The following is a 24,309-nucleotide window of genomic DNA, read 5'->3' as shown; positions in this document are numbered from 1 at the left end:
GCAGATCTAAGATAATACCAATGAGTTCTTCTTCATTTTCTGATCTAAACAACACTTCATGAATTTTATCATCAACTATTTTGTCTTCAGGACTTCTTGAGAATTCAGAGAGCAAAGATTTTGAATAATATGGAGTACCTAGTATTTCTGAAAATCTTTGACTGCCTCTTGAAACAGTGTTCGGATTGTCCACAAGAGTAGGTGGATTGGGGTCAGGATTGCTCCATGTATATCTCCTTCTCGAAGCCACCTTTAAAACTTTGAAAATGTATGGAGTCACCAAGGTAGATTGCAGCCTCGAAAAGTTATCTGAGCTCCTGCTACCTTCAGAAGTTCAGCTTCTTGATTTCGGGAATGAGTAATCTTCAGGCTCTCGACAGACGCACCAGAATGTTATCACAAAACCAGACCCTAATAGGCTGGAAGACTTTGAGTAACTATTTCAAACCAAACTTTTGGTTGAGACTTAGCCTCCTCAACCTGAGAGGGCTCTCTCACTAGGTTAAAGATATCAATTTAAGGACTAGATGGCTAACTCTATGGAAAAACAAATGAAAACATGTAAATGGTTGAAATACCAATCAACAAACAACTATTGGGCTATGGATTATGAGCATGTTTTAGTACAACAGAAAGATCAGCTTAACATGGAAGTCAGGGCATAAAGAGTCTTAATATATCAGCAAAACAGAGTCATAATGCAAGGAACACAGTTCATAAACACATGAAGGAAGTTAGAACATTATCAATGAATTCTAAGTAACATGTGTTCATACCATTGCAAGTGGGTAGATAAAGAAAGCCATGAGAAAATAAAACATTAAAACTCTCTCTGAATCCTAAGTAGTGAAGCCAAAATCTTTGTATTAACATAAAAACACATAGTCTCTTAAAATAACACAGTATGCTTGTTTCTTTTGAAAATTGCCAGCCATGAGGCATTCCACCTCTTGTCCTTTATAGAATTATCATTACAATCTTGGATTCCCTAATCCAACATGAGGGGAATTTGAATTTCCTAGCTTGACACCTATTCAAACCTAAAACAAACTATTAATTACAAGTAGCAGTTATCTAACAGTCTTAGAGTCCTAATATAATTAGGAGTAAAATTCCTTATTATGATAGTAACAACTTAGACTAGGAATTAAATTCGATACTTGACAGCTAATCCTCCTTAACTTTGACTTTGGTGATGTCCATAACCCTCCTACTAGCCTTCAATAACTTCTCCTTAATCTGTCCTGAAAACTAGGAAAATGTCCCTTGCAGTGTAGCCTTGGTCTTCAATGGTGTTCCTCGAATCTCCTGCTGACCAAACTAGCCCCTCCAATCATATAACATATGTTGAATTAGCCATATAACCCTGCTCTTACACTTGTGTAAAAATTAAACTCCCTGAAATTGCATGAAGAAAGTCAATCTGGATGTGCTACGAAATAAACTGCTGTTCTTGTATCGCAAAAATTTTTCCTTGCATATATCTTTCATTCCTTGAGTTTTTCCTTTACCTGGGCTTTAAACCTTCTCAAATGACCTCCTCATATTCTCCAACAGCATCCTTCTCCAAAAAGAGCCCCTTCATTCCTTTGAAGATTGACCAAAAAGAACAAAACTGCACCAACACCAGTTTCGTAGCGCGCTACAAAACTGTTGCGTGAATCAATTTACACAATTTTTTCCAAAAACTTTCCTTTTAAGGATTCTTCACAGCTGTTTCATCATGTACATATGCCACATATAAGTAACATCACTTGTCCTTGAAACCTTTTCAAAAAGTAATGTCTTTGTTTCAACCAAAATTGTTATTAGTGTTTCATCACTTACTTTCTTGTTCATTTGTGCTGAGGCTGACCTCCAGACTTGCTCAGCTAAATTTCAAGGTCTTCAATTTGTCTTTTCATCACCCTGATATTAGTTCTTAATCTATCATTGATCATTCTGATATACCTTGCTTCCTTGATTACAGGGACAACCCAGGTGAAGTATTGAGCATCTCTACTAACTACTTTAGGTTTTGAAACCTTTCCATCTTCCCACAGGGCCTTAATTATTTTGAAATTGGCTTTCTAAATTGCATGTTTCCTTGCCATTTTCTTAAGTTGGGCAATATCAAGATTGGCAAGCTTCAATTTCTTGTTGACTTCCTCATAGTTATTTCTTCTTCTTGAGTATCAACTAATCTGTTTCTATCATCTCTGTGCATGAGTGATGGTTACACTACTGGAACTACGAGCTCTTCACAGAATCCTGATATCTCCCCTGTCTCACTTACCTCCGGCTCTACCTCATGTAACCTTTTGAATTGCCTAGTCATAGGCCTTCTAGGCTTAAAAACAAATTCTAAAACCTGATCATCAAACTGTAGCGTTTTAGAGGATTTCATCTTTTTTGATATGCCCTCACCTAATTCAATGAATTCTGCTTGGACCAGAGGAGACTCTTCAATATCAATAGCCTGAAAAAGATCATTTAAATTGCCCTTTGAGACTAGGCTTTCATCAGTGACCACTGTTTTACGCTTTTCTTTGGCTATTTGACTTCTAGTTACCCTTCTCTGGACTGTTTTACCAATGGACTGCTCTTGTGTTGCTTCCTTAATTTGAACTTTCTTCTTCTGTGAATGCTGAGGAGTACCTTGAACAACCAATGGTGTTCTAGTCACTAGCTCTTTAACTTGCTTTCTGGCCTTCAGTTTAACAAACCTGCTTGACCTTTCTTCTGCATAGTGACTAATCACTGGAGATGATATTTCCTTAGCCCTAGGGCTAAGTCCTGTTTCAGCTCTAAAACCAGACATAAAGAGAAATGAAGACCATTCTATATCTACCTTCGGAAGTTCATGCAATATAATTAATTTAACTAAGCCATGATGGAACAATGATTTTTCACATGCCTCTTTCTTCAACTGTATTTTATCAAACATCTTGCCTAAGCTCTGAAACAGAAAGAAAGGTAGATCTAGAGATATTATCCCAGTGAAATGCAATAGGAGTTTGAAATGATAAGAATACACCTTGTGGTATCTTCCTTCATAGGTGAAGTACCTTTGTATGCATGAGAGTAGGTTGGCATATGAATCTTTGACATAACCCCTTAGCACTACTTTAGTTAAATCTATGTCTACAAACTCTGGCTTCAAACTTGAAATTCTTAAACCACTTTTCCAGACCTCTTGGAATTTCTGTGACTAAAGATATAACATCAGGAGAAATTGGCAATTCTAAAACTCAAATATTTGTATGTAAACCTGTGAAATTTAGAGCAAATTCCTTGGTCACTTGGTTATGTCCTCCCTGTAGTTTCTCATAGAACCTCCAACAACCTACTTTTTTGAAGGCTTCTTCAACTGTTTTATCCTTCGTAAGAGCATCTAAGCCTTCAGGTTCAGTTCTCAAACATCGACTTGACCTGTGATTTCTTCTTCCTTCCAACATTTCTCCTTTGAAAACCCCGTAGATAGAAGACCTTGGAAGAAACCACCTCGCTTGAAGCCTGCAGAAGAACTCTGGTTTCTGCTCACCCTGGGCTTATTTACTTTGAACTTAAGAACAACAGCAAGTGTCTCTTGCATGAATGTGACCAAGATCAACACGGATATGACCAGGATCAACTAACCCTTTCCTTTTTTTGAAATTTGAAATGACTACGGAAAAATGACCCCTAACGAATCTAATGATGGATATGAATGGTTGCATGTGAGAGGTAAGGTTCATGGACTGACACCCGATGATGATTTTTTAACGGATTTTGGTGGATTTGAAAGCTAGACATGATTGTTCACGAATCCCTAATTTCGTAGCGCATCCAGTGTAAATTCGGGGTTTTGAGCTACGAAAATGCCTAACTACAAATACCTGATTTCGTAGCGCAGGTAGTGTAATTTTAGGACTTTGTGCTACGAAAACGCCTAGACAGTTTTGTAGCGCGTTCAAAAGTTTGAAATGACCAAACACATGAAACTTTAAACATAATATGGGATCCATAAGGGGCAAGACAATGCTGATGGACTTTATTTGATGATGGAAATGAGACTCTAACCCTATGACTTAGACTCTAAAACCTAAAATTGACTTGATCATGTCTAACACAAAAACTTAGGAACCATGTAGGTTGTCCAAAATTTTAAAAACTTTTACAATGATAACAGTAGGTAAGGCAAGGAAAGAGAAGGGGAAGGCATCCCTTTTCGAATCGAATTCTTCTCATGGAGGGAAGAAGGGTGACAAGTCTAAAGTGAGATGCTTTAATTGTCACGACATGGGTCATTATACGACTAATTGCCCATTGAAGAAGTCCAAGAAGGGATCCTCGGAAGGATCGGAAGGTGAGGCATTAGCCTCTTAGTTCGAAATGGACTTTACCCTCATCGCATGCATGGTGTCATCGATGATGTGTTGTGGTTGGTTTCTTGACAGTGGAGCCTCATTCCACATGACTGGTGATAAAAGTTTATTCAGTGCCTTGGAGGAGAAAGACCTCAAGATTTGCATAGAGATGGGTGATGATGAAAGGTATAGTGTTTTAGGAGTGGGCATGGCTACTTTTTAGAGGGAGCATGGAGCTCCTATACCCTTGAAAGATGTGAAGTGTGTGCTTGGACTGAAGAAGAACTTGGTATCAGTCGCGGTATTGGAAGACCGTGGCTATGATGTGTTTTTTATTAAGGGAAAGGTTTTCCTTAGACACATCACCACGAGACAGGTGAAACAGATTGGTTCACAGGTTAAGAACCTATATGCTCTTGAGGTTCAAGATGCATGCAAAGCCTTAAGGAGCAAGGAAAATGTTAGAGACTTGGTGGTTGAGAGGGAGAGTAAGTTACCTCTCAACATGCAGTCCCAAAAGAAGTCTCAGAAAATTGTGGAGGAACTACAATTGGTGAAGCAACTTTAGGAAGTTGTGGAGCATCCACAACTAGAGAAGTCGAGAGGAGATCAAGTGGAGGCATCCATTCATTTAGAGACCTCCAGTAGGGGGAAATTTCGAGCCAGGTGGGCAGAGGGATCACATGCATCCATACCTCCAGGTGTGAGGTGGGTCAATGTGGAATGATAGTGCCAAGAAGGTTGAAATTGGGCAGGGTCCATTGAGAGGCTCTATCTCATGGATCGTACCTTGCTACGAGAGCCCAAAGTACATAGTAGCATGAGGAATCGATGGGATTAATGTAGTCAGAGATCAGTCGACAGAGGCAATAGCAGTCAGAGACTTTGATGACAGAGGCATCATTCTGATTCAGGTTGGACGTTTTTTGGTTTTTGGAGTTGCTAGAGAAACAACACTAGAGATAAGTGTTGCATGCAAGACATTCCAAAGGTTCAGGATCGGGATCGAGTTGAATTCCTTTCTTGTTGAGAGGGAGTGTTGAAAATAGAAATAAGAAATGCTAAAAATAGAAATGCCAAAAATAGAATATTCCAATTTTAATTTGTCCTTGAATTGAAATTCAAATTTAGTCTCACCAACTGCTTGGAAAATAATTAATTAATTCATCTTGGATTAATTAGTTGAAGAAATTCAAGTTAGAAGTCTTTGTGAAGTCATGCAACAGTTATCCCTTAATTAAGGAGATAAGGTAGAGTTATATTTGAGTTGTAATTAGTTAACTCATATTACTGAGTTAAGTCCAGTTAAATTAGTTCCAAACTATTTGTGGAATTAATAGAGAGTCATCAGTCAGTTGAGGCATGCATGCATGCAACTAGTGCTACTCAATTAACTGAAGATTTCGTCATCAGAAACTCATGCATGTCTATTTTGAGAAAGACCCAGTTGAGATTAAAGACAAGGACAATGTACTATTAGTTACTTATGTTTTCCTATAGAGGAAACCAAAGCATGTAGTCAAGGCAAGGTTCCCTTGAGGATTGTGCAGTTCTGACAGTGTGTTAGAGTAGTGTGGGAGAGCACTGTTCCACTCGGTGAAGGATTATCACCCAGGAGAAACTGCATAGGGAAATAGGAGGCTTGGAGGGCAGAGGAGAAGGCTTAGGAGAAGTCTTGATTGCCTATGAGCATCCAGGAGGATTGTACTGAGAGCTGGCTAGCTGTGAGAGCTAAGGCTTTGTGTAATCCTAATGTATTTCCACCTTCTATGATAATATAGGTAGTGGGTTTTTTAGTTGAGGCTTTCCCCTGAGTATTTTCTGTGTTTCATATGCATTGATTCCTCTTCTTATGGTTATATGTGTTCAACTCTGATTCAACTAGATCTATTAAGCTTCCACAAGTTTGATTGTAGAGGTAGATTAAAGTATTTTGCTTTAGTTATATTGCATTATTAGGTTAATCTACAGTAAGAATTTCTACAAGTACCTGGTTCAAAAAGGGACACCCATTCAGAAATTTTAATTGTGCTTATTGACTCCTCATATGAATCTAGTTCAGGACTTATGTGCCCAAACATCAAAGGCTTTGCCTTTGCCCCTAATGAAACTTGAAGCAATTGAATCAATTTGCCATTTTGATATGGCTCGTGGATTCGTATGTGCCAATGCTACAATAAATCCCCTCGAGATGAAAGGGACTTATTTTTGTATTGCGCCTCCTTCAAACGATCTCCAGTAACTTCAGGTTTATCCATCCTCTTACTTCCAGCAAGATCTACCAATTTGGGGCAGCTATAAAGGTTACAAGGCTACGTGATTTTGCATCATGTAATCATCTATGAGAGTCAACATAGACACGGATCTCCTAAAATGTCATTCATGTGTATCACTCTTACTTTCTTGCAAGACAGTGTGTTATTTAATAAAAACTACACATCTATGTGTTTGTTTTTTTTATATGTTGTGCCCATACATACCCATTTTGGGGGTTCATGTTTCCAGGCATCCCCATTTTGGAAACTTTTAGATGTTTATGTGTTTTGTCCAACTTAGCCATAGGGAGATCTTCTTCTATGCTTAATTTCAACATTTAATGATTCAAATGTAGCCCTTGAGAGCTTAGGAAATAGGGACTACTTTTGAAGATCAGGCCATGGGCTCTTCTTAATCTGAAATAAGAAATCCATATCCTCTTTTGTAAAGAAAAAAAAATGACCAAGCCCTTCATAAAAGGGATCCAATACTCGATTATCTAGATATCGGGGTCTTTGTAACTTGGCTATTACCCCATCAACTTTCCAACTAAGCTTTTATCTACAACCAAAAGGGCTTTTCTTTGGAGAGGGGGGGTTTTGATCATTATTTTTAGGAACTTCTAACTTCCTCACAAAGTGCTCATGATTTGAGCGCACCTTCCTTCCTTGCTTTGTAGATTCCACAAAAAGGAGTTGGAAATATGCTACCTCGTCCTTGAAATCCTGATCACTAGGAGTTTTGAGATCTGCCATGGAAAAGAGCTCATCTGAGTAGGGTTGTCTAGCTATTGGTAGAAGAGAAAAGTGGTTTCCAGAAAAGAATTCCTAACCGCAAAAAAGAACTATACTTAATCTTTGCATTCTTTTCCTCTATAACCCCCTTATTGTCATTATACAGAATAGGTTGTTATTAGTTTATATCTTCATCTTTTGTTGTGAATGGATTTGTTCATTATCTTTTTTTTTTGCTTTAGAAATTATCCACTACCTCTTTGTGTTTGTTTGAAGGCCTTTCTTCACTCAGAGAAATGCATGGACAACTTTGTATCTTTTTTAAAACAAATTGTTATAAATTCATAAGTTTGCATAACATGTCTCATATTTCTAGTTACTTCTATGCAATACGGGTGAGAAACTACCACACCACATTATATCAGCGATTGTGGAAAAAATAATTTATGGCTAATTTTGGTGCGAGTAACTATTTTCTTTAGGTTATGATTATCATATATGACATTCTATATTTTCTTGCTACTAATTTTCTCTGAGCTCATATATCTTTGTGGAAATGTTTATGCAATGTGATAACATTGGAGTTAAGAATGGTTTTCAAAGTGTTCTCTATGGACTTGAACCAACCACTTCTTTTTCAGGTTGGTGATGGTTCTTTTTTATTTAAATTTTATGTGGTTTAGTTTTTCTTCCCACCATTAGGTGGCCTAAAGACTCTTTAATTGCTTCAGTCAGAGTCAAGTCTTGTGATAGCATATAGTAGTAAGAGGACTGCTGAGTTTTCAAAACTTTTGTCTTGTTGGGATGACGTCAAGGATGAAACTCAATGATGACAAACATAAATGACACTAAAGAATGCAAGCTATTTTGGATGCAAGAGTTCCCTTTAAAATGAGGCATCATGCCTGGTTCATTTTGTACATGGTGCTCCTAGTTGAAAGAAAGTTACATAAAATAGCATTAATAAACTAGATTAGAGCAATTGCCGTAATCTAGAAGATGGTGGTCATGCTTTTTGGAGGGACCCGTTTGCTATATGAAGGTCTAGACTAGGATACAAGGCCTTTTTACATGTATGTTTATTTTACAACTCTACTAGCATGCAGCAAATCTTAGGAGTCCTTGGTGCTGCCACAAATCTATCTAAATTGTCCAGCAGCTGACTAGGATGGTCACTTTCCAGTTTTCACCTTTTGTGGCAAAAGTGATATGCTATCAAATTTGAAGATTTCCCGAAAAGAGGAAATTAAAATTGACAAATTCTGGGTTTTCCGCTCCATAAATATTCAATGTTCATTTTTGTGATTGCCTTAAGAAAATATTATAAGAAGCTAGATGTAGGACCTGGACCTCTTGCATTTGTCATATTTTAAAGGATAGGATAAAGGGAAGGCTATTTTGATTAATGATGGCTTAGCAGATTCAATGACTTAGTAATAGTATGTATTCTTTGAAGGAATGATCAATGTTGCCCCTTTAGTAATATAAGGTTAGGGAATTTCCGGTTTGGAAAAAAAAACATTTAACAATATTTGCAAAGGTCCTACAGAGGGGGCTTGATGTTAATGATGGGAAGCCAGAAGTTTTACCTGGCACATGAAGATACCAATGAGGACACTCAGAGGTGGGATCGAACTTATGGCAACACATGGTGGCATCCCATCAAGATGGATTGGTCATGTGTGTTAACAGGTAGTTAGTTCACATGACCAGATTACAAGCCCAAAAGCTAATTTTGTGCTCTCCTTAAGGCCTTCCATTTTTTAGTCCAAACAAATTATGATCAAGTGGCTAAGTCAAAGCATATTATTGCTCTCACCAAGGTTCAACATTTCTAAAGATAACAATAATTTTTTTATTAGAAAACCAAACTATATATATGGGGTAACTCACATCATATACTGTAATTTCAACAGGAATGACGTATCCAGCTTTATCTGTAGTTTTGGCATTGTATTCCTTGCAAAAGGCCATGATGTTAAATCGTTTTGATCCCAATGCTGGAGCAATAGGGGGAGATGGAGTTTCCTTACCAACATCAAGTGCCAGCTTCACCATCCCAATCACCGTTGTTACAACAATAAATGGGCATGCACTTGGTCACATGGGCATTCGATAAACCAACCGAAAAAAAACACAAACACCTATGAAATGAACTGGCACCCAAAAAAATAATTCCAAAATGCATAATCGAAGAGACTTCTATACATCACTGTTAGAAAGAAAGACCCTATAATTGTGTTGACCTTTCTTGGGCTTCCCTCCTGGCTTGGGAGGAGCCATGGCTAAGAGCTTTTGGTATATCACCTACCTCTAGAGTCCCTATTTGGAAATAATATTCCATGGACTTTTGGTAGCTAGAACATTGCCAAAGAAGTGAATGTCTTTGAAATCCCAACCTCTAGTTTCTTTTGGTTTAGACAAGGACTAGCATTTGACAAGTGGAATGCCCTCTTTCTTCCTCTCACCCATCCACAAAAACTTTAAAGCATTTCTTTCTAATTATTTCAATACCCCTTAGGGATGTAGGTCATAACATGCCAATAGATTGGACTTGCTTCCAACACTGCCTTGGCCAATGTCAATCTACCTCCCAAGAAAGCCATTGATTACACCGTTGGTTAGGTTTTTTCCCTATATTCTTTATCAACCACTTCTAGTGATTCTTGAAATGTGGATACTTAAAGCCTTCTTGAAAATTTTAGCTCTAAAACGAGAAGACATACAAGATCATTCTAAGTTATTTCTCCTCTACCCAATTAAAACCAAGTGAAGATTTCTACATATTGATTTCCATCCCAGAATCTGTACAATATAGGTCAAGCGTTTCCTCTAACTTATTTAAATATTGTCAATGTGAAACTGTTCAATGGTCTGATGAAATTTCACTGATAAAGACATGATTCTGCCAATCCATGTTGCATCTTTCCATTAACAATGTTTATTTGTGTAATACAGTGTTGTAATTTGGAAGGTGCTGAGATACAAGAATAGAATGTTAGCTAGATCTTCCTTAATCTTAAGAAGAAAAAATCATTTGGAGAGGATAAAATAGCCTAGAGACCTTAAACTAGGAGCACCATACTCTCCTAACTGAAATAGACTACAACAGTTTCACAAATCCTAACAAAACTGATAAACATTTTTTTAACAAAAACCACCTAGTTCTTGGTTGGAAAAGGATTGGTCAAAATTTGGGAAGATATCGCTCTGGGAATTCTCGGGTGGAGTCCATAAAGGAATACACTAAGAATATAAGGTGGGAAATTTGTGGTAAACTCCCACCAGCATACGGCTAGGCCATAGCCCAATCAACAAAAAAATTGAAAGCATAAACCCAAGATATGAGCAGGTTTAGAAAATAACAGAGTTTGAATAGTATGTCTATCTAGCTTGAATGGAAAGCCTATGATAAAGAAAATGACATAAAATAAAGAAAATAAATTGTGTTGTGCGTAAACAAATGTATATGAAAAGATGATAGTGGTGCTTACTCTGATATATTTGTTGGAATGATAGTGCCGACCCAGTATGTTTCTTGTGAAGGACTAAGCATAGACTTTTCGGAAGTGTGAAGAGTTTCACAAGAACCTAGAAAGAGAAGCTGGAGCATGGGAAAAGGCACACCCCATTGATTGGTCATGGCTATACCCTCCAAAAAGGAATAAAATAGATCAATCTCTTGAATTAGAGGATAAGAGGCACACAGGTGATGAGGTCAAAAACATATATCTCTTGGTGAAAATGATATGGGTCATGCCCATCATGATTCATTGGCATTGAGTGTTGTTACATCAGATGGCTCTGGCAGTGAAAATAGTTTGAATCTATCCATTGTTGTATCACAAGGAATTTCCAACTCTGCTAAAGACGCTTATACTAGAAGTGAAATTGTTAGACAAGAAACTAGCAATGCAAGCTAAGAGATGCTTCTTCAAGCACCAACTGACAGACACCTTACCTTAATTCTAGAAATTGATGCATCCTGTAAATTCAAGCACCAAATGATAGACACCTTAACTTAATTCTAGAAATTGATGCATCCTGTAAAATAGAGCAGGGGATAGCTCTTGTAAAGGATTCCATAGAAGTATCAAACGAAATTTCTAAAGGAATTTAATATGGATATAAGGGAGATTTTTCTTCTCTTGAGCAGGTTTTGGGGCATGTCAAACATGATATTGAAGTTTGCAGTGGCACGAAGGTCCAAAAAGGTGACATTGGTTTTGACTTAGCTTGTAACACTACTGACAATGGAAAAAATGTTGATGTGTCTTCCCCTTCTTTTGAAATGACTGACACTAAACTGGTTCATAGTATTTTCCCAGTTGTTGAAAATTTCTATAAGGTTGTTTCTCCTACCATTGCAATTGATAAGAGTGTATGAAAATTGGATTGTAATCTGGCAGTTGATGAAGAATTTCATAACGTTGATATGACTATGGATGTTAATAATTTATGCAATGATGATGATCTGGAACAAAAGATGAAGTCATGGGCATGGTTGAAGAACCCATGGCAATTGATGAGAGTGCTTCTATAGTTGACACTCCCATGAGACATAATTTGAATGTGTGCAAGGGTGGTGTCTCCATTTTAATTAATCAGATGATAAGGTTCATGATGTTGTAGTGGTTCATGAGAGTGTCTCTAAGATTGATGCCCATGTAACTATTAATGAGAGTGTCTGCCTTGTTAGTGACACTTTAGCAGGTTATGAAAGTGCCTGCAAGGTTGAGTCTTGTGAGGCCACTGAAGAAAGGGAGCTCAATATTGGGTTTCTACTGGCAGTTAAGGAGAGCACTTGCAATGTGAAAAACATTGTAGCAATTGGTCAGTGTATGGTTGATTTCCATGTGGTTGTTGATCATAGTATTTGCAAGATGGACGTTATTGTAGCTGATGATGCATGCACCAGCATTAGGAACTCTAAAGATGATGATGAACTTGTTTCTTACACTGAAAAGATGATGGATGGGCAGAGAAGCTTTCCTATTGTGTTGCCAATTGCTGATCCCTATTCTCATGCATCAACAGTGGATATGTAACTAGGTGAAATTCTAGCCACATCTGGAATCAATGCTTATTTATTTCAAAATACACCAGTCCCAGTCAATGAAAGTTGAAGGTAAGAAGTGCTCGTATTCTTGTCCAACGAAAGAAGTCTTGCAAAAAGAAGGTTAGCTATTCCAATAGGGAGGAAACCATGCCAAGAATGGTTTTTATCAGATGAAGAACTCTTTTCATATGACCCAACTATCTCAACACCTGGAAATGAAGTATTTTGTGACTATTCTGAGATGGAAGTCAAAGGAAATCATTTCTCAGAAGGATTTATTGTAGTAAGAAACATTGAGCATGATCCAAATATTAAGTCTTCAATTCAAGAAAGATTATCAGGTAAAACCAAATATGCTTATAAACAAACGCAAAGTGAGGAAGACATAAGAATATCAGCAGGCAGATTGATTCAACAACATGGGAACCTTTTAGAGGACACTGTTGACAAATATGAACATCATAATAGCAAAGATGTCCTGGAAAATTCTAAGTATATCAGACCTAGCCCTGATGGAGTAGCTAATTTGGAAGTGGCCGCAGCATAAAATTCTGATCATGGTCAATTAGATGAAATAATGAGACCAAGTAAGGGACACTGTTTAGAACCCAAGCCCTGTAAGAGGAATCTTGAAGAAAATTCTGGCCTGCGTTTGAATAATATAAAATCTAATGGATCACCGAATATAGTGCTTACATCTTCATCTCTAGGCAAATCCTTAGATGAAAACATAAATGCTCTTAGAAAGATTGGATGGGACAAGAAAAATCTATCCAACCGGTCCATACAATCCAAGAACGACACTGCTAACCTAGTGAACAATGTTGGACAAAGACAAAGGTTAAAATAAATTGATGAGAAGATATATCAGATGCAAAATAGGATTGAGCACAAGAGTATGATATTAAAGGAAGAAAGGCAGTTGTTGTATGATATGAAAGAGACATTTGGCCACATTTAGGAAATTCAAGAATGTAGCAAATTCCTGGATCAAGGAATGGATTCCTTGAGAAAGCAGATCCTTCAAGCAGAAAGGAATGTGTAGGTTACTAAGGAAAAGTTGGGTACCTTGAACTAGGCTTAAGACAATGGAAAAATCAATGGAAAATTGCAGACCTTGTTCAGCAAGGAGCACTCAAGGCTCCAAAAAAACAGGTATATGAGCCACGGATCACCTAGGATGGACTAATGTCAACACCTGCAGTCCCTAAGTCTAATAAGGGTTTTATTATGAATGCAAGCCACAACCTTGGAGGACCAGAAATTGATGGGGTATCAAGATTAATTACAGCAGCAGATAGCCTGCACCTAAACCTATCATTCACAATATGGCAACACTCAGTTCTAGAAATCCAAATGGAAAAAAATTCAGATGTGTGTTTATCTAAATTAGGAATTACCAAGTTCGGAAATTTCACTGTAGAAGTTGCTGATCCTATCTTTGAATACATTGGAGTTGCTAGATTCCTTGGCAATCTCATGGATGCAAGGAGATTTTCAATATGTGAAGAAGGCAATTTTGAGACTAATTCTGATCATATTTATGAGAAGGATGAAAATTGGGTGTGCTAGCTTGACCCTCAATTATTGCTCATGAAAATAAAAATTAACAAGTTGGTGAAATGCTGGTATCTATCATAGACATTGCTAAAAACCATTGGGAAACCTATGATCGACATGATTATAAGGAAGGAGCCATAAAAATGGTTGAATATCTACATGGTCTGATTTTTAACATCAAGGGAAAAAAACAAATTTTGCAACACCCAGACATGCAATTTCTAGAGGACAAGCAATGTCGGGAAAGGGGGACTCTAATTCTCTCTATAGATTAATTTCCCTAGGAAGGATGAAATAGGCTCCAATCTCGTATGGTATAGTCTTTGATAAAGGGGTAAAACCCATTATCCAATGTTTTGGGGCAACACTCGGTAAATTTGGGGTAGCTAGGGACAAAACCCCAAATTGTGGTGATCCAGGAGGATCCTCAAATGTCGACATGTTTTGGTCGGCCTAAGATATAGCCAACACAGTCCAACCAACAAAGAACTCACATGGAGTTTTTCTAATGCAAAGGGAATGAAGTTCATATGTCTTCATAGGCTTGGAAAATATTCTTGTTGGTATTTGGGAAAAATGGCCATGTAAAATGATTAACATATGAGATAAGATTCTCATAATAATGTATTTTTTAATTAAAAGAAGGGATTATTGGAGCAAAGCCATGTGGGCTTGCAATCCCTAGTCTCAAGGAGAGTCCTATGGAGGAAGTTGAGATCCTTAAGGATGGTTGAGATATTTGTTCCAACCAATTCCCTTGAGATATGCCAAGGTCCTAATCAAAGGGGATCTTGAGAGATATTGTCTCCATAAAAATCTTTAGGTGGTTTAGATGGAGAGCTTTTAAAAACCCTTCTTGGGAATCAAGAAGAGGAGAAGAGAGCTTGTGGAGAGCTTCTTCAAGGCTTATTGATTTAGGGATTTTCTAAAGGAGAAGTAGATTTTAGGTCTACTTATTTTTCCCTCTTTCCTTCAAGAATCAATAAAGTAGGTTCATGGGATTCATGAACCCAGAGAGGTAGCCAGGGAGGTTTTAGTGAACTCTGTTATCAAATTGTCTATGTCATGTCTCTATCTTGATTGCTTATTATAGTTTGCATATGTTTTGTTTGTATGTCTTTAAGAAATGATGAGAATGAATATTGTAAGCCAATTTTCCATTATGTTTTAGTGGAGAATTGAGAAATGAATTGAATTGAAATCTGAATTAGTAGTTAGGGCACTAATTTCAGATCAGGTGGTATCAGAGCCTCAAGATCAGAGGCTATTTCTGTGGATTGTTAAAGGACAACCATGGGCAAAGGTTTGAAGCGGTGAGATGGGCTGAGATTGGTTGATTTGCGGCTAAGAACTTGTGAAGCAATTGTTGTCAGTAGCACCTTCGGTTGGTGGATATGCAACTCGATTGGTGGATCTGCATAATCTTGTTGGATCATTGGCGGAGATTGCATGGTAGCTTGTAGTGTTTCTGTTGCATTGTGGAATTGCTTCAATAAAAAAAAATTGCGATGGACTATGTGTTGTGTGTTGCAGAACTAAATGCTGCATGGAAGTTGTCGATATATCCTTCAAATCGTTTGAAGCAATGTTTATATAATGTATATTGTGGTGATCTGATCCATTCGAGATTCTATTTGGGATGGCCAAAATCACATCAAGATCGTATTTTGGGTGGCTCCAATCAATGATCTGCCTAGATATGCAATCTATTGTGCTCAAAATACATTATATGGCTCGCCCTTCAACGCAAAAGAGGTATCGCTCAATTTGATAAGTGGGTTTTGTGAATGTAGATCAGGCTTATTCCCTTGGAGATGCACCAACAAAATATCCGTGGTAAGAATTACCGAAATGGGTGTCTATCCTCCTACACAGGGATTCTGTTTAGTCGATATGGCAGATCGAGGTTGGATCTGAGCAGCATGGTTAATTTATCGACATATCAGATCTTTTTCCCAATAGATTTGAGGGTAACTGAGGATTGAATCCTGCATATGGAGTTTTGCTGAAGAAGTACAGTCACAGGCCAGAGGCCTTGATGCAAGCAGTGCTGAAGACCAATTTCTGTCTGCAATTGCCCAAAAATGTCATGGCAACAACAAATGCAAGAGCTGCTTTGCATGAGGCTAATTCTGCATACATGCAGTGCATGTACAAGTTCAAAACATGACCATCATTTATTGTGGAGTTTTCGAATTGATTGCTATGGAGCTTTCGAATCGATTTGGTGCTTTCGAATTGATGAAGGGGCATAAACTCTTACGGAATGTTTTCTTCTTGTTGCTGTAGAGTAAAAGGAAAAAAATCGGTCTCGATGTGACGCATTGGAAGAGAGTTACACGAAGGTTGATCTAAGTATAAATGCAACATAACTTGAACGCTGCAGCTGGTATTTGGACGTAGAGACAGCCAATAGCAATGCACTTCTGGAGAAGTTGGACCCCTGTATGTGATTTGGTTGATGTGCATAGATATGTTGAGCCAACTCCTTTGTTAAAGGCTGAATTCCTCGATCAACAGAGGGATGTGATAGAGAACGTGCTGCCAGTCGAACTGTTGTTGGTATCTGTGCATAGGAGCTTGGATCTCTAGATCGCGTGATAGTGTTGCGGGTATGCAGTCTTCTGTTACATTGCTGCGGATTTGATCTCACGGTTACAGATGTTGTGGTAATCTGGGCAGAGAGGAACATCCATCCTTTTCATTTTGAGGGTGACTACTTTGCTTGGTCCATCCATGTGGCTTTGAATATATTGAGAGGTTGGTTTGGTTTTCAGCGAGGGTTACGCCCAAACCGGTGGAGAGACATTCCCTATTTATGCCTAATTTTCAATTTTGATTATAGTGTAAAGAATTCATATATGGGAAGAGTAGAGATATTTTTGTGAAGGTCTAGGAGTTTGAAGGCCGCTTCGGTGCCTGTTCGTGATTTCAGGCTCAAGAAAACACGCAGTGAACGTGTGCAATTAAATCCCATGCCGAAAGGATATCGACATCTCAGAAACAAATAATGGCTTACAAAAAGTCGGTCGGGTGGCTCCTCGGAAGGGCATCGATCATGGCAAGATCGATTATGTCGAGGTGGATCGTGTGCCCATGAATCATTGCTGAATGAGTGAATTGGTCGGTGGTGCCTTCACGCAGGAGGCTGAGATTGAGATTCACGTGTATAAAACCACGGGCAATGGTGTCAAGAGGGAAGAAGTGGTCGAAGAAGGGCTCCGAGTTCATTTTGTGCAGAACGAGGCCAGGCGATTGGATCGGTCCTGAGCCTAGGAACTTCTGGAAAGCTCCGGTATTCAATTCGACACAGTCTATTCAGAAAGTGTAGTGTTGCCTCACTGGAAGGCGAAAGATGTCCCGAATCTGGTGGTGACGTGGCAAGGAATTTCCTACGAAGCCCTTCACTCAGAGCTCTTGCAGGATCTTCTAAAAAATAACCTGGAGATATTTGTTCATAGGAAACGGAAAAGTTGATGGTGGTTGTGTAGGCAGGACGATAAATGCAGTGAAATCCCAAACGCAATTTACGGGATACCATTCAAATTGGGCAGATAAGTCTGTGACTTTCACACGTCCATCTCCGACAGACAAGATTTCTATAATTCTTGCACAACTGGGAGTCCAGCGTGGGATCCCTTCACACTTTCCTCTTTCCTCTGTGGAGTTTCATTTCGAAGGATATCCGTCTAACAACTGAGATGGAGATGGATATGGAGAAGCTACGCATTAGACAACAAATGTTGTTGGGCCATCTGGGGACGGATCATCTCCCAAGGTTTCCACAGATCTTATGGCTTTAGTATGCGTTGTTGGAGATAGCTTATGAAAAAATCTTATGTAAACCTCAGAAGACATGGTATACTAATTTTTTGACTCACTCTTTGCCACCTAAGATGTCCAACTTCATTTTGTAGAAGACGAAAATGATGTTGATACTCTCAAAACGTTTTTATTGCTTACCAGTGTCATCTTTTCCAAAATATAAAGTGTTTTAAATGACCATCAATGGGATTTGTAGCCACTTTGAGGTGATGAGAGAGTGAGGCATTATGCCTAAGTTTTTGTAATGGGTTTTGTAACCATCATTATGTAATCAATTTGAAAGAAGCAATTTTCCTAAACCATCTTGACAATTCCATGCAAACTTGTCCAATGAGTATTTTATAAACTGTTGGCAAGTAAATTGCTTCATTGTAATCTCGATAATGTCAGCTATAGATGCAAGTAATGGTTTCATCATACAAGCTCTGAAGAACAGAGGTGAAGGAGACAAAGAAGATGTTTCAAAGACATTGCATATGGTTGACTAATGATTTGATACTTTTGGAGACCAAAAGTTTTCTCCATGGGGATGTGTGATCTAGGAGGATCCTCAAATGTTGACATGTTCCGGTCAACCTAAGATACAACCAACATAGTCCAGCCAACAAAGAACTCACATGGAGTTTTTTTAATGCAAAGGGAATGAAGTTCATATGTCTTCATAGGCTTGGAAAATAGTCTTGTTGGTATTAGGGAAAAATGACCATGTAAAATGATTAACATATGAGATAATATTCTCATAATAATGTATTTTTTAATTAAAAAAATGGATTATTGGAGCAAATTTATGTGGGCTTGCAATCCCTAGTCTCAACAAGAGTCCTGTGGAGGAAGTTGAGATCCTTAAGGATGGTTGAGAGATTTCTTCCAATCAATTCCCTTGAGATATGCCAAGGTCATAATCAAAGGGGATCTTGAAAGATATTGTCTCCATAAAAATATTTAGGTGGTTTAGATGGAGACCCTTTAAAAACCCTTCTTGGGAATCAAGAAGAGGAGAAGAGAGCTTGTGGAGAGCTTCTTCAAGGCTTATTGATTCAGGGATTTTGTAAAGGAGAAGTAGATTGTAGGTCTACTTATTTTTCCCTTTTTCCATCAAGGATCAATAAAGCAGTTTCATGGGATTCATGAACCTGGAGAGGTATCCAGGGAGGTTCTTATGAACTCCGTTATCAAATTGTCTATGTCATGTCTCTATCTTGATTGCTTATTATAGTTTGCATATGTTTATGAATATTGTAAGCCAATTTTTCATTATGTTTTAGTGGAGAATTGGAAGATGAATTGAATTGAAATCTGAATTAGTAGCTAGGGCACTAATTTCAGATCATGGGGCTACACTTGTAACCCCTCACATTAGATTAAGGAAGATAGAGTCCCATGAGGAATCTATAAATAAAGGAGAGATGAAATCATTTTTTCATCATCGATTTAGATTGGATTAAATTTGTTTTCTTTGAGCTGAGTGTCTGAGGGTTTTAAGACTCCTTTTTCATTTGTCTAGTTTTGGTGGAGGTGGTCCCACCCTAGCTAGTCTTCCCTTTTTCTGTCCTGTCACAACATATTCTCTTGGAACAACTCGGGTCTATTCTAGCTAGTAAAGAAGAAGCTTTCTATGGTTATTTCATTGGTCAATGAACTCTATCAAGAAAAACAAAGATCTATTCCTGAGGAATAACCTCTTGAATTTTCCCTGAAGTTGACATCAAAGGGTTTTGAGCACAACGAGTTGTTCATGTGGTGGCAAGGCACATCTAGGACACAAATCTCACAGGAGAAACCCTCCTGAGTCACTTTGAGGGAAATGTTAAGGATTTGGAGCACCATTTCATGAACCAAGGATAGCATAGATTTCCTAGGGCATGAATTGAATCTCAATTTCTTTTCTTGAAGTTGTTTAAAGGCCATTTAGGGCAGGGGTTTGTCAAGCAACAATACTTTGAAGTAGTGATACCTACTCTTGGACTGGAAGATTAGTATAAATGTAGATTGGTCCACTATTTTACAACAGTCAACCAACGTACCCAGTACTACCCTCAACAAGGAAAATAGTTGAAGAAGGATTCCCTGCATCAACCTAGTTAGGGTTCTTTGCAACAATAAACAAGGACCCCATCACATCTCACCCATGGACTTAGAACAATGGGTTAGGTAGGGCAGAATAGACTGGCCAAAATAATGAACAATAGGCAAGTGAATCTGGGAAGCAAGTCTGTAAGGGTAGCAAGGCACCCAGTTCAGTTAGGGCATCACTAGTACAACAAAATTCTTAGTTAACTATTTCATAAGTTGATTTAAGTTGTTGCAGGATCAATGTTGATTGAAGTTGTTGATTTATAGTTGATTGTTGCATTGACTAAGGTTCATTTGTGACTATAAATATTAAAGGGATTGATACTGTTAGGGTGTGACAACCCTAATAAACAATTGTTAAAGTGGAACTAGAGTAAGCCACTAAAGATTTCATACTTTCTAAGTATCTTGGTGATATTTATTATTTGTCCACTGTTGCATTTTAATTTTCATTGGGAAAGTTGTGAATAATATTGTTTTATTAGTGCAATATATTCCATGTTTTGAAACCCTAAGGGCCAAAAAATCCCCTTGGGACACTACATGAGATAGTCTGCTCACGTGAAGAAAGTTCCTCATCTAGTGACAACCATCGTTGGCATGGTTTCCTCCCGAGTGGCACAAATAGCCTTCCTTCAACAAGACTTTTTTTGCTGGACAAGAAAAGGGGCACTTCTTGCCTTTGAATTTCACTGAATGGAATTGATGTATTTTGAAAGCAATTAGTTCGAATTTCACTTGGTTCCAAATCTTTTGTTAATGCATGAGAATAGTAAGTGGCACTCGCCAACAAAATAGAAATATGAAAGCTTCTATGCTCATATCCATATCCATCATCATCACTATCGTTCATACATTTCACATTTGTTGGTTCTTCCTAGATTTTATTTACCTCTAATTCCACAAATTTAGCAGGTTATTGGCCCCCATCAACCTTCACTTTAGCAGTCTATTGCTTAACCTTCAAATTAGCATAATTCTATGTAACAACATGTGATTCGAGATCAGTGGATCTCTCTACTACAAATTGCAGTGTAAGTCCCTTGTGTACCTTTAACAAAAACAATGGTTCAACTTGCTTCCCCTCATAGCCACAGTCAATGTCCTCAATTTCCAAGTCTTGTGATTGAGATTCACAATTCTCTTCTAGCTTGTTCTCTTCACCTGTCACACTCTAATTCTTCAAGCTTGTAGGGCACATCAACCGAGGGTGATAATTCAAGCTCCTGTTCATTGGAATGCCATGAGATTCAAACTTACAGTTCTCATCAACTAAACACTGGAACTCAACATCACTCACCAAATTCTGCCCATTTGATAAACACTGTTTACGTTTCTTATCATTCCTAGACTTATTGTGAACCCCATTAATATTGTAAGGTGGAGATTTTGAGTTACCAATACCACCAGGTTCAAGAGATTGATTTCTTTTATTATTTTTGGGAGGGCATAGCCATATAGGTTGACCTGGGTGTGCCTTCATCCATTCTTTAATTTGTTGTCCCTTTTCTAGATTGTACTTGACCTGATCTTTGAAATGTTGCAAAATGAACTCAACATCACTGGCCAAATTTTTCCCATTTAATAAACATTGTTTAGGTTTCTCATCATTCCCAGACTTATTTTGAACCCCATTAATATTGTAAGGTGAATATTTTGAGTTACCCATACCACCATGTTTAAGCGATTGATTTCTTTTATTCTTTGTGGGAGGGTATAACCATGTAGCTAAGTTACAAGAAGTGCCAAAACATCTCAGAGTTTCTAAAATGGGTACGTTTAGAAAATTCACCTCCCAAAAAAGGAAACCTCGACTGAAACATGTATATATATCTAAAAAGAAATTTATAAATAAGTGAATAACACATTATCTTGCAAGGAAAAAAGGAATATGCCCCATAGATGACAATTGAGAAGGAAAAGCAAGTCTATATTAGCTCTCATAGATGATTACATGATGGTCGAGTTTCGAAGTTTCAGGTATAGGTACATCCCAAAATACGGGGTTCCTAGAAGTTTCATGCAACATAGCCATGTAGATTGACTTGGGTGTGCCTTCGTCCATGCTTTTTAACTTGTTGCCCTTTTTCTATACTGTACTTGACTCGATCTTCGAATTATTGCAAAATTCAGTGTTCTCCTGCCCGAAGGGGGGAACTAATGCTTGTTGCGACATTTTCACATAAGCCTCTAGGCTGGCAGGACAACCAACTCTGATACTACTATAGTCTCCCTAGGAAAATTTTTCCCTTAGGGTTTGATAGAGCACACGAAAAAATACTAATATCATAGTACTGTTCTTAATTCTTGCAGATAAAATTGAAAAGTAATATCAGCCTTAGTAAATAATGTAACCAATGAATTAATTCCACCAACAGTGCAAGCATGTGCTACTAGTTGACTAAATACATATTGGATTATAATTCCCAGTACTACTAAACTTCAATTCTACAATAATTAACAATAATCTTACTGCCCTAGGGATGTTATTTTGACCTTCAGATAGCCAGATGTTTGTAATGGGTCCTGTTATCCACCACTTTCTTTGGTAAATTGCTTCTCAAAATGGTGTTATTCATGTCCCTTAGGCAAAATTCATGGATTTTCAAGGTTTTGTTTTTTCCATGTCTTTAGAGTTAGTTTATCCGTGTGGTTTGGATAGTGTTCTAACCATAATTCTCTTCCTTTAGGAGGGTTGTAGTTAGAACATTGTACAATAGTGTTAAGTATAATAAACAATTCCATCCTTTAATGGTCTGTACAATAGTGTTGAGGGTACACTAGTATTTGTGGAGGAGAGAGATATGGTGCTCTAGGGTACACTAGTGGTCTCTTTTCCATATACTATCACAGGTGCACAAATACATACTCTCTCTCCTTTTTACCTAGATAAACAAATGATGACAACTTTGTATTTTGTAGTGACAAGGATAACTATGTATTGGAGCTAAACCTTGAGCCCTTCAATGCATCCTTTCCTTACCCAAAATGTTCATCTTCTATTGGTAATGGAGTTCAATTTTTGAATCGACATTTGTCTTCAAGACTATTTCATGATAAAGAAAGAATGTACTCATTGTTGGATTTCCTTCAAGCACACAAATACCATAAACATGCCAATTTTCTTTCCTTGTTTAATATATTGCATCATTATGTTTGATAGTTAATTCATTATTCTTCTATGCACAATAAATCTCTATCAAATAGCAGAGAAGGATGACCTGACTGTTTTAGAGATATATAATATGAATTGATTAAAAATTCACAGGGCTATTTCGATTCTCATCTTTCTATTTCACTTCTTTAGTGAAAACTATATATTCAAATACAAATTCAACTCAAATCAAACTAAAATAGAGAAGCCTAATTATGAAGATGTTTCTCTCTCCACTACCTTGCAATGACATTATTTTTCTGAATTATACTTGAATTTCACTGATAATAACTTGGATTTATATATTGATTTTAGCACCAAATTGACATCACAGAAAACATATGAAAATCCCATTAAATATGACCTAAAGGTGATTCAAAGAATCTCACCTTTAGCCTAAGCACATGGCAGAGTAATTTTTGAGGTGTGAAGTTTTATTAGAGACACAGTTTATTTGTTTGTTTTGGTTAGAAAAGGGTTTGCTCTTGGTTTTATGTGACTTTTAATTTATCATATGTAGCATGTTGAGAAATGGGAAAGAATAATGTGTGACATTTATCTTGCAGAAATTGATGCTGAATGAAATGATACAAAGTTTAACCAAGCTACAAGCCACTTTGGTAAAGGCAGAGGGACATCTTAAAAACTGCCTAAGAATACACCATATACATAGTTTGAACATATAAAGTAATATATGGCTTTTTCTTTTGCAGATATGTTCTTTTTTAAATCCAAGATATCATAGAAAGAAAATATTGATATTGGAGAAATTGTTTGAGGACATCATTGAGGTTGATCTTTTTGATGTCCTACTTGATTGATACCTTCTCATGATAGGAAGGCTTTAAATATGAATTAATATGTTCTTGAAACAAATCAAATTCAAAGTTTATAGATATAAAAGATAAAAACAAATGTCAATGCCTTCGTTTGATTGTTACTTGACTCTGGTGTGGGTAGGTTACAAGAAATGTGATTGGAAAAAGGAGGGGGGAATAATGCAGATCATGTCTTGGATATGATTCATTTGTTGTTGGAGATCCTTCAGACACCTAAGCCATCGAATTTGGAAATGTTTCTAGTAGGGATTCCTATGGTTTTTAATGTTGTTATTCTTTCACCTCATGGTTATTTTGGGCAAGCAAATATTTTAGGAATGTCAAACAAGACATCAATGGTTAGGGAAACACATTTTTTATAATTGCAATGCCTATTCTATGATATCCTCTCTTTATCATTTGAATGTATTTTGAGTGTTTTTTTTTATTTTGTTTTGTATTTTAACTATGAAATTGAAAATACTTGGTATCATGTCCATTT

Source organism: Pinus tabuliformis, chromosome 1_1 (assembly GCF_031772625.1).
Source record: "Pinus tabuliformis cultivar Carrire ecotype Pingquan chromosome 1_1, CPIR1, whole genome shotgun sequence".
Taxonomy (NCBI): domain Eukaryota; kingdom Viridiplantae; phylum Streptophyta; class Pinopsida; order Pinales; family Pinaceae; genus Pinus; species Pinus tabuliformis.
The sequence above is the reverse complement of the archived record's forward strand: the minus strand, read 5'-3'. Positions refer to the sequence as shown.